Genomic DNA, 10122 nt, shown 5'->3' with positions numbered 1-10122 from the left:
GTCTCGCATTCTGTAGCCCTGAAAACTTAATTTGAAAATTAACCATATGAGTATATAACATTATTATATAAGCGACAGTCGTCGTCTCAATCGCGGCCGTCATACTCCACAAAAATTTGAATTTTTGGCGAATAATACTATATACCTACCTCAGCATATAATAATATTATTATACCGCTGAACTATTACAATATACCGCGTGTACTCACCGTATCCGACACACATATGCACAAGGATAATATGTTAGATTAATATAATAACAATTATTATTATTGGTATATTATGCTTTGCACAAGTGCAGCAGTAACAACACCGTCGTATCGATTATACCGACATAGGTACCTACGCAATATTGCACACACAAGTAAATATAATATAAATAATAATATACGCGTATAAAATATAGGTAAACAATAATATGTCCATATTGATGTTATATTTTACGAACGATGATGAGCTACGAGTCGGATTTCCGAGACCACGTGCATTCGTTGTGATATCAGCGCACTTCTGCATTACAACACGACATTTTAATTATTTTAATCCCACACCATCAAAAAACTTTTCTTTATCCAACACCACTTTGCGCCGCAAATTCACGCATCTAATGACTTCATTCCATTTTATGGAACAGATAGTACCGAATAAGAAATATTATACTTACGTCACTGATTGACGCAACACTATATTATATTTTATATAATACTAGCTGATTCAGCGCACTTCATTGCCCGTAAAAAATTACAACTTAAAATACAAAATACGATTGCTCAACTTCTTTTGGGTGTACTCAGCCTCCCTGGTAAGCAATCGGACTATACGCCTTCGGATCGCGGACAATGTGTGACAGCATATCAAGTAAGCAATGTTCGAAAATCCGATGTGATGCATGCTTGAAGCTGATCTGCCGATTAACCAATGGCAACCAATAAACTAATAAATACTAATTATTTCTCCTACAACCAATAGCAACCATTTACAAACAAAAAATTCCACCGTAAATCTCAAGATCCCCGTTTGAGAACCACCCCAGGTTGGACCTACCGGCTCAAATCGTAAATCTTAATCATTCTGGAAACCACTGAAGCACACACAAAAAATTTCATCAAAATCGGTTCAGCCGTTTAGGAATGCATAAAGGACACACAGGCAGACATGCATTCATTTTTATATGTGTTTATAGATAGAAGATTATATAAATTAAGATTAAATATATTTGTATATATTATATAATATTATGTTATTATGACATTATGTACTTTAGAATTTAGATGAATAACTGCAAATATAAAGCGTTCGGAACGTTTTAAATAATGCTATTGTTATATTGTTCTTTTAGGAATTTAATTAAATAGTAAATAGTGGAAACATACTGTCATAATATGTGCATGTGTATAAGTCGGCGAATTCGACTATACGTATATTATAGTCGTAAAAAAGGAAGTCTCAATTATTATTATTATTGTTATTATTATTACTCTATTATTAATAGCATCAATGCCTCAACTCGGTTGTTAAGATTTATGGGTCCGTCTGTCACACTTTACGATCAACTTTATTCTAGACGATTCCACTTGCTATACAGCGTTCATTAATCGACCCGTCTGACGCTCTACTTTTACATCTGTCAATCTGAAGTAAGACAAATAATGGATTTATAGTTTAAAGTTAGACTCTATAAAATAGCAAAAAAAAAAATTTGATTCATATTTCAACTTTTTTTACCAACCGGAATAAATATTTTACACACCTCCAAATACCTGTCAATGGCTAACCAAACTCCTGTTTAGATAATTTTATTTTGTTCTCTCATTAAAAAGCAATTATCTATACATATACTGCAACTATTATAGAACATAACATTATGTTATACTACAATCTTAAGCACAATAACGTTCATAGAACCTTGAAATTATTGTAATATTTTACCAATGAATTGTTCTTATACCTTAGGTAAAATTTAAATACTTACTTATAATAATTAAGATATTTGTATAGGTACTTATGGAATGTATCTGCTTAAAATTCCGTGCCTTAATAAAGTAAACAAATTAACTATCTATAATAAAAAGAAGAATTTAATTAAGTCTAAATATATAAATTCCTAGGTCAAGAATTTCCAATTTGAAAATTCCAAAAGTAAAGATGTACGCGCAAGAATTTCTATAAAATAAGTATATTATAATGTCTTCAAAATGTACAATTCTTAATAAAGCTTAGCTCAATAAAACTGTTCTATTTAGCTTAAATTTATGCTATTCTTATAGCAGGCTCACGGAGTCATATGTATTTGAGAACTGAAAAAATGCAGCTTAGGTACAATACACAATTTTGTACAACATAATGATATTGTCATGCATTAATCTTAGGTACCTGTCCTGAAACAGCTGTCGATGGAATGTCCTGCAATAGGAGTATACAGGTTACGCGCGAATCAAACGAAAACTCACCGAATATCGGTCACAAAAGGAATTTCCTCGCAGGACTCCCTATGTGTGCCCACAGGGGCGATAATTATTAAGGGTTGTCCTGCACAGTATGGCTGGGGCGCACCGTGGTGACCAGAGAAGCCAGCAGTCGGCGGCTTTATCATAGGAGCTCCATAATATTATTATCCTTCCAGAACCGATGATTTCGTTGCCGGATAACAAATCATTTTTTGTTCGTTCGTCCTCCACCCAGACGGCATAATATTATACGACCAACGTTTTACTTTGCACCGTTACTTCTCACAGTTGAGTGATATGGCGAGCCGCTTTCTTAATGTCGTACGACACCGATCTTGCCTTTCGTCAGCACTGAACGTTTATAGGGATGACAGTTTCCTGCGAGCGACAATCGGATGGTTATTCATTGCTAGGTTAATCTTAATATGTATTACAGTAATCGAATGTGTGTCACAATGTGACCTATAAGATCTTACGCATCATACATTTGAACATTGTTTGTAACGATGAAAACAATAATATTGTGTTATGTGAGCATACCTATATTATTATAATAAATTACTCTATTAATTATATGAAAGGTTTTCTTAATGAGTACACTGTTTTTATTTAATACTTTATTCGTAAAAAATCACAAACGTTTTTAAAACTTCATATTAACGAAAACTCGTTCTTATAATAACAATAATAATTAATAGGTTCGCATTCCGTCAACTACATTTAACCATCGCGATGGGCGATGAGGATATAAACATATTGTTTGTATACTCAGACAGAAGAATTTGGAGTGTAACTGCGTAAGACCGTTCAATCTTGAAACAAAGTAATTGTTGTGCTTATAAAGGCGTGAAGTGCGGGCTGTTTGGGCGAGGCCACTTGGTAAGTACTGCAGATGGTATTTGAGCATTAAGAATATAGGGAAAAAAATTTTAAATAAAATAATTGAACAATGAAATAAAATACAAAAAATATTTTTCACAACGATTCAAATGACTATAAGAAGTCACCGTGGCAACAATAAAAATAAAACAACGCCAACTTAGTTAATAAAATATTATGGAAGTAGGTAAAATATAATATAATATTATATATATTATATTGTACCTGATTAATTTTAAAAATTAAAACGATCAGTGCATAAATCAGGCTAAAATAATCTATGTAATGAAACCAAAATAATAAACAAAATTATTACCAATACTACTAGTTATGATGTTCGATGTATTTTATGTACCTACATAAACAACAGATTACAGAACAAGTCCAGGCAACAAAAATACAAAATACATATTATAATATAATGATAGGGATCGCACTATTCAATAAAACATTTAGGGGTGAACAGGTGAGTTTCTGAAGTTTTATTTTGTTAAAGGATATGAAATAGGGTGATTGTTAACATTTATTATTTTCTCATGCAAAAATTATTTTACGTACCTGTAGGTTATATTATGTATACAATTTTAATTATTAATATTGTTATACATTATCACTATGTTAAAAATGAATATTATGTAATTTTAATTATATTTTTTCTCAAATATAATCGTATTTTTAATATTCCAGTGAGGGAAAATATTTGATAAAATATATTAGATGGAGATTAATAGCTTATATAATAATCCACCCAAAACTCTCTTAATCCGGTCTTATAGAAAATCATTTTAATATTGCAGAAATGCAGTATTTATACAAAGCCCTTATAATACTACCATAATAATAATTAATAATGATAAATATCCGGTAGCTATTTATAATATTATGTATAATTTACTTTCTTTATATTAATAAAATAAAACTAAAAGTCTATATAATATCACCATTATAAATTATAATCTATGAAATATAATTATTATTGTGGATCCATGATGAAGTTAAATTAATTTATGAATGCCTATATTATTATCTTTTTCGATAACTGCACACATTTTTTAATTGTGCTTAGTCAAATTGATATAGTTATTACCTAAATCTGATTCAAGTACACAAAAATAAATAGGACATATTTTATGTTTATTTTCGTTAAGCCAGTATATTTCGTAAAAATTGGCAACGTACTCTGATAGTCAAGCAAACTCACATAGAAGTAAAAAAAAAAAAATTGGTTTTTAAAAAAACTATTTTCATAATTTTTATAAGGCTTATTTCGTGTGGTTGTCGGATCGGATACCTATATAAAAAAAAAAACCATAGTAGATTTTTTCGAATTTGAGTACTTATCGATTAAATGTTTTTAAAAATATGAAGTTTTTCGAACGTGGGTAGACTAAGACTGTTTCGGGTGGTCCACTGATTGGGTTAGCGGCGATGTGTTGTACATCGTAAATATATACTTTATATTATGTACATATTATCTCCATCGTAATAATATATGCAAGTCATTGGTGGTACCTAAACCGCGGTTATTAAATCACGCGTTAGGAGGATAGAAAATAAAATCTTCGAAATGTAATAAATATTTTAATCTGCGCTCGAAACCTCTGTTGGAATCGATAGAGCAGCTGTCGTACCCACGAACTTGTATTGTAATATTATATTGATAAGTGAAAACTCGACGTCGGTCGTCGGAAAATATAACAGCGAAGCGTACCAATATACATCGTACCTATAGGCACTTAAAATATGTCCTTGTACTCCCGTTGTGAGGAAATATTTATAATGATATCGTTGAATCATAACATTATGATCTATATAAAAATTAATAACAAATTGGTCACGATAAAAGTATACAGTTTTAGGGCGTGGAATTTTATGAAATACAAAATGTAAATATAAATGTTTTGTTTTTTCTCGAAATACGTGTAGGTACAAGTATTACAAAACACGAAATACTTCAACATTCATTTTTAAAAAGTCAGTCACTAGAATAATAGATTGTATAAAAAAATAATCATGTGTGTGTTTGTGTGCAAGCACGCGCTTATGAAATTAAACTTCTTTCGTAGTTTTTAGTATGACGTCTAGCTTTTCTGAAAAATGAAAATGAACAATCTCGCAACAAGGAAAAAATAATTTATTTGTATGATTCTTATTATTTATTATATTCATTTTATTTACACTCATTTCATTATAGATTAACATTAATTGTAGACATTATTTTTTAAAAGTTTCAAGTTGAATTTAAATAACCATTGGACCGATTTACACCTACTTCAGGTGCAACATCAAATAGTTCCATAGTAATTTGATTTAAACTTGAAACTTTTTAAAAAATAATGTCTAAAATGAATCTATTATGAAATATAATAAATAATAAGAATCAAACGAATAAATTATATTATAATGCATCACGAACCTTAACCTAAAATCCTATTAGTTCATGCAAGTCCTTGTTGCAAGATTGTTCATTTTCAGATGATGTTGCACCTGCAGTAGGAGTGAATCGTTTCGATATTTATAATTGTTATTGTATACATGAATTAGATTATTGGTAAGATATTTTAGAAAATGCATTTGCTTAAAAATATCCGAAAATATATAAAAACGAATACGTTTTATTTTATTTATAAGGTGCTATGAAACGTGCTCATTTTGAATCAGAATTAATAAATCGGCATTCAATAAAATTATGAATTTACATAAAAATTCACGCCCTGGATATATTACTACATTTAACTTATTAATAATAAAAGTAATTTTAGATTTTTAGCTTCTAAAAATGACACCGTTAAAACATCTGGGGTGCTATTAACAGAACCAGTTGGTATTATAGAATAATTTAAACATCAAATTAATCAAGAATCGGGAAAAACAGGAAATGCAGTTTCGAAAAACCCTTGGTGACGGGCAACAAAAAAATTAGGGATTTAAAATGTTTATAATAGGTAATAACAAGTAGGTACTTAATACTAAGGGGCGAGGATCGATAACTGCCTGAAGGTTCGAATGTGAAGATTAAATTAATTATTGATTTGAATCCCCACTTCATCATATGACATAGAACGCGTAGTTTTTCAAAATATAAACATATATGGTCTGATTGTTGACGAACATTTTTGTTTGAAAACTTAAAAATAATAATTGATCATCAAACGCAACTCGGAGAGATTAGGATAAGGTGTATATAATTTTTTTTAGTACCATTATTTGGTTTGTTTTCTATAAATAATCTAAAACAGTTATATACATTTACAGATTATAGCTATTGAAAGAAAAATATAACAGCAACATTACATAATATTAATGATAAACTATTTTTTTAAACCCATTTTTTAAGATTTTTTTTAAAGGAATTATAGACTTTCACTGTCTTGTTTTAAAATTTGCTTTTTCAATAGTTTTTTAGTTCTTCAAAAGCCTCTACTTATTATTGTACCGTAGTTGACGAGGACCAGTCGACCGGATGTTCCTGTTTTATATATTTATATGTAATACGATATAAATCGATATTTGCACGCCTTTTAAAACGTGCTGACGACAATTATGTGCGTGAATTTTACGATATTATATAATACGACATAATATACAGACGAATGGTCGAATAATACTCGCTGGTCTGACAGTCGGAAGCGAAGAAATTTCGAAAGATTCCGGACGAGATAGGGACTATATTAATAATATCGTATTATTATGTTATTGATCGAGACTATAAGTTAGATAGTATTTATTTGTTGTTTCGAAAAAAAAAACTTAATGTTCATAAATGTTCCGCAATATAGTTGCCGTAGTACTGTTATAATACTATATTTTGTAATTTCGTATTGTCCGGCAAAATTGCTATGATAATGCTATTACTTTTCCACGCGCCATCGATGTGGGAGTCGACCAGACGGACACGTATATTATAGACATTACAATGTTTCAAGGTATTTCGACCCAAGACGATCACTGCAATTTCCGAAACGAATAGGTACTATAGTATCCCGAATATTATGACATAACAATATCATACTAATGTTCGCATCGAGTATTGTTTTGTGAGCGTGTTCGAAATATTATTTTCTCTAAAATACGCGCTAGAGATGTTCGTCGCGAATTAAACGAAAATTAAAAATAATAATCAGGCACAATATATTATTATTATTATTATTATTATATTTTGCAGTATTGTCAAATTTTATTTTGCAATCGCTGCGCCGTCGATTTTCCGTACGGTCTAAGAATATAACTTGTTTACACCGAAATTAATAATAATAATAATGTGTTTGTAATATCACCATGTATTTGGTATACTTATGGATACATTTTTTTTTCATGGTTCGTCTCGGGTCTCAAATGATGTATAAATCTGGTGGTCTAGTGGCGTGGAAAAAAAAACAAAAACTATACCTCCGACCGAGGAGCACTTGCCACTTCGACGGCGGCGGGTCCGGAAATAGTGTCTGTGCGTCTGTTGGACACATGTTCATTGTATGTGCTGCACCTCATCGCGGGACAAGGCGACGACGAGTGTGTGTGTGTGTGTGTGTGTGTGTTACGAAGAGCACATGCGTCGTTCACGTTTTTACGCATATACATACAGAGCGCTTATTGTCGGCCGACACGATGTCACTGTGTCGTCGACGTCGTCTTCTATAATAGTGTACTCCGTTCGCGCATTTACAAACATCCAGCAGCTGTATCACAATACGATCGGATTGTGGTGGAAAAACAAATGCACTACAAAATATATTATAATAATGCAAGATGCGACTTTGTGCGCCGTGGCGCCGTGCAGTGTAATAATATTGCGCGACACTCGCGCTAGCTCTATTTATACATCTAATAACGCCGACGACGATGATCGTAATTTTTTTTTTTATATAACACGCGAAGGCGGTGCAGTAATAGTTGGTTTACGTCGTCGCTATTATGGTGTGCATATAAAGACACCACACGGTCGTCGACCTCTCCTCGCATCCGTCATCTCGTGCCCCCCCCCCCGCAAAGGCTCGCGTGCGTTTGCGTGGGGTTAGATGGAGGACCCGGCGACGACCTAGGCCGGAAGTGCGAGCTCGGCGACTGCGCCTCTCGATCCGGAAATTTGTTTAAGACGGTTCTTATTTTTTTTTTGTCTTCATAGGCACAAATTACCATTCTGTCGCCCACCACCACTACACGCGTCACCCGAATTCGGCGGTAACGCATTAGGTTAACCAACAGTGGTTCGCGGACAAAACCCACCGCCGATTTGAACAACTCAATTTTCCCCGTTATGCGATCCGTGGGACGATAATATTATTATCATCGCCGATAACCGTCGTCGCCCGCCATTTAAGGCCATCGAAAACGTGAAAATTAAATAAAAATATGTGCCCGAGCTGGAGTTTGTACGGACCACGCGACAGCAGTATAATATACAACTACGATGCCCATAATAATCATAAATAATATTAATATATTGTGTTATAATACCGCGTGAGTTATGTGACCCCAGTGATGATGTCTAGGTAAAAAGTCATAACTCTTACGGGTTTTTGCAACAACAAAAAATAGAACCCCCCGTCGGGGATACTTGGACGCCGACGACCGTGTGTGCTGTGGAACGTTCTTGGTTTTTTATAATATATTTCTCTCCATTTCCCTATATAGGTACCTGAGAGACTTAATAATTAGATATACCCAAACAGTCATTTAATTTTCCCCCAGACATTCCGCACGCGGAACAATGCAATGCACGGGCCATTATGATGGGTACACCTATACAATAATATTAACAATACGATACTTTTGGTATGAAAAAAAAGGTTAATATTATTATGTTCTTTTTGAGTGGTCGTGGACCCTAACTGCATCGTATTACATTATTATTATTATTATTATTATTATTATTATTATTATTATGTATAATGTTGTTACGTCGGCGTTTATTTTAAGTAAGCACCGACTGCGTAATTTCAAACGCATATGCAATTTCACTTATAGTGAATAAATATATTTCCCGGAATTCCCTTTAAACGACCGTCGTCGGCCGGAATAAGACCAGAGATGATGATGTAAACGTGTCTGAAAACCGACGAAAACTTTTTTATTTTCTACGCAATAGTTTAATAATATTGTACTGTCCTGTTCTCGGGAACGTCTTATCTCCGTTCACCATCAATGATTATAATATAACCTTTAGTAATAACATGACGAGTTCATGAACATTTTGTTTACGAAAACGAATAGAGAACCTAGAACGATCATCACGTCTATCGTCTATAATAATATAATAATGTGTGCAATCTGTGTGACTGTGTGACGATATGTAACTACTGAAAATGTCCTCGTTTGTGTTATTTTTTGGATTTGTGCGACTTGTACGCGATATTGTAATTTGAAATATCGACGAAACCGAAATCAAACTCTCGTGGGTTAACATAATGTGTACATAATATTTTAACGCATAACACTCGTCTAATAGTCTATCAACATGTGCGTGGAACATTAAGTACAGTGCCTGCAGCAGACAGTATAATATGCAAGGTGAGATATTCGACGTATTGCACTCCCTCACGACACACATGTCGACGTATATTATAATAATATAAATATGGAATGATGGAATATTATTATATTATATGAAATATACGTCGACCAATTGCATAATATAATATTATATACCTAGTTATAATATTATTTACGAGCGTTCAAACTGTTCAAAGTCTCGACGGGCAGACCTGCACGACTGTGGTTGAAAATATATTTTTGCAGAATATCCGATGTAAGTATAGTTTATTAGAGGAATGTATTGACAATAAAAGTCTTAAAAATA

This window comes from Acyrthosiphon pisum, chromosome A1, assembly GCF_005508785.2.
Source record: "Acyrthosiphon pisum isolate AL4f chromosome A1, pea_aphid_22Mar2018_4r6ur, whole genome shotgun sequence".
NCBI classification, from domain to species: Eukaryota; Metazoa; Arthropoda; class Insecta; order Hemiptera; family Aphididae; genus Acyrthosiphon; species Acyrthosiphon pisum.
This window is presented reverse-complemented; position numbering follows the sequence as displayed.